Below are 2,698 nucleotides of genomic sequence, written 5' to 3'. Positions count from 1 at the left end.
TTTTTGGGGGTGTATGTTTTCACATTTTACTTGTGCTAATTAAGAAAAAAAAATTTATTTTTTGTGAGTATGGGGGAAGTATTGTTTGGCAAACACATGGAGGGTTTAGAGAGAGAACAGTCCACAAGCTGATCCAATCAACCCAGCTTGAGAAGATCATCATTGCACTGAGAAATGAAAGTTTTCAAAGTGAACTTCTACTTACCTCTGATTGAGATTCCTGCCATCGATCCCTGCCAAAGTACCCTGAAAGCAAAGGATAGTGAAATAGTAGTAGCAAGGATTATTTTTAAACTTTGCGTCTTAACATATCAAGCTATTAACACGGGAGAGCCTTTGTATCTTAAAAAGGTTGCCTGAAAAGATACGTAGTAGGGCCTGGTGTTCATACACGCCTTTCCCGTGATGATTACAGACTTGATGAGCCTCGTGCAACGACCACTCTTGGTACGAGAACTTTTAAGCACTGCGCTCCTAGATTGTATAATCAACTTCCGGCATCAATTATGTGTGCTGAAAATATCTTTCAGTTCAAAAAACTATTGAAAACCCATTTATTTTCACTCACCTATAACATTGAGACAAATGCAATTAACCCTCTTTATATTACATAGACTTTTAAATTTTTAACTATAACATAAGTGATTTGGAAATCCCGTCTGAACGCTTAATAGCGAAAGCAGGGATACTTGATAAACCGTCAGACATAGACATAGACATAGTAGTAGTAGTAAAACTCGCTGAACTTTGCACAAAATGTCTGCAAGATGCTCTATACCTACAGTTTGGAACCACTTTATCATTGCACTAATTCCCAAAAAGGAAGACAAAATAAACCCTGAAAAATTACCGCTCTAATTTTACACTCGCTAATATATTGAATATTTACAACAATCATATTAGGTCACATAGAAAGACAGCTAGACTTTAATAAACCAAGAGAGCAGGCAGGCCTCAGAAGCGGTTATTCAACAACTGACCATATCCATGGAAAAATCAACAGAATATGACAAACCACTATGTATGGTATTTATAGACTATGAGAAAGCTTTTGATTCTGTCATAACTTCAGCAATAATGAAAGTCCTTTAAATACAAGGGATCCTTAAGCTACATAAAGATGGTGAGAACATTCTCATTGAGAAAGGGGTAGATAGCTAGACCCCAGCTCTCCTTTATTCACATCTAAATTTTGAGAATTTAGATTTAGAAAATGTAAGAATTAATATTAATGGGAATACTTTAACAACAAAAGATTTGCAAATGAAAGTTCTATCTACTGACTAATGGGAGGAATTGCAAAATATGATAGGAGATTTCAATAGAGAAAGCAGAAATGTAGAACTGAAAAGGAATATGAGAAAAACTAGATAATGTTCAATGAATAAGCTGAGACGATTATTGACGAACCCTAGAGATTGTTAATGAATATACGTACTTAGGACAGACGGTAAGTGTTTTTCCAGAACACGAGACCGAAATTAAAAGAAGGATAAGCATGGGATGGAGAGCTTTTGGTAAACAAAATTATATGAAAATTAGAATGCCTCTTTCTCTAAAAGTTAAAGTATTTAATCAGATGGTCCAACTAGTATTAAATTATGCATCGGAAACCTGGAACTTCACTAAAGCTTTAGAATATAGTTACAACTCAAGAGCTATGGAAAGATTGATTTATTGGAAAAACACAAAGAGACAGAAAAAGAGCAACATAGATACGAGAGCAAACTGAAGTAGAGGATATTATAACATGGAAGAAAGATAAAATGGACATGGCCAGAACGTATTATTATTATTATCATTACTAGCTAAGCTACAACCCTAGTTGGAAAAGCAAGATGGCCATAAGCCCATGGGCTCTAACAGGGAAAGATAGCCCAGTGAGGAAAAGAAATAAGGAAATGAATAAATATAATTAAATATAATGAGAATGACAGAAAATTATTTTTTATGAAGCAAATCGGTGCCAGCCTCATTAACTTATAATAAGGAGTATTTCTTACCAAAATGACCAAAGTCAGGAGAGAGAGTTGACACTGCATGTTGTAAACAGTCACCAACCAATTAGAAGAGACTGAGGCACAGAATGGTGCTGTGCAGGTTCCAGTGCAGGTTCCAGTGCTCCTGTAGCTGCTCTCTCCCCGCAACCTTTATATATACTGTATATACATCTATGAGAGGAACTACATACAGGTGTCTTGTTAATCAACCATATGGACCAGAGGTATGGTGACCATTTTGTCCTTTCATAGCTGAAGAAATGATTGCCACCCGAGAATCTGATGATACCAAAATGTAAAGAAAAACTCTGAATGTGGACATAAATGGTCGAACGTCACCTGTGAGTTTGGATCTTTCGGCGAGATATTTACTTCAAGCTTTTTGCTTAAACGTCAACGGCCAATTCCTGTTGGTAATGTCAAAGTTCTTGATATTTTCTCTTTTGGAAAAGGACAACAAGAATATTACTTGTTGGTAGGAATCCTCCCCAAAAATTTTCATATAAAACCATCACGAGGCTCAATACTACGCAGTACTCTAGAAGTTTTATTCCAGCTGTTACCAAGTTGTGGAATGATCTTCCTAATCTGGTGGTTGAATCAGTAGAACTTCAAAAGTTCAAAGTTGGAGCAAATGCTTTTTTGTTGACCAGGCGGACATGAGTCTTTTTATAGTTTATATATGACATATCTGTGTT

The sequence above is a fragment of the Palaemon carinicauda genome, chromosome 1 (genome assembly GCF_036898095.1).
Source record: "Palaemon carinicauda isolate YSFRI2023 chromosome 1, ASM3689809v2, whole genome shotgun sequence".
Lineage (NCBI taxonomy): Eukaryota > Metazoa > Arthropoda > Malacostraca > Decapoda > Palaemonidae > Palaemon > Palaemon carinicauda.
The sequence above is the reverse complement of the archived record's forward strand: the minus strand, read 5'-3'. Positions refer to the sequence as shown.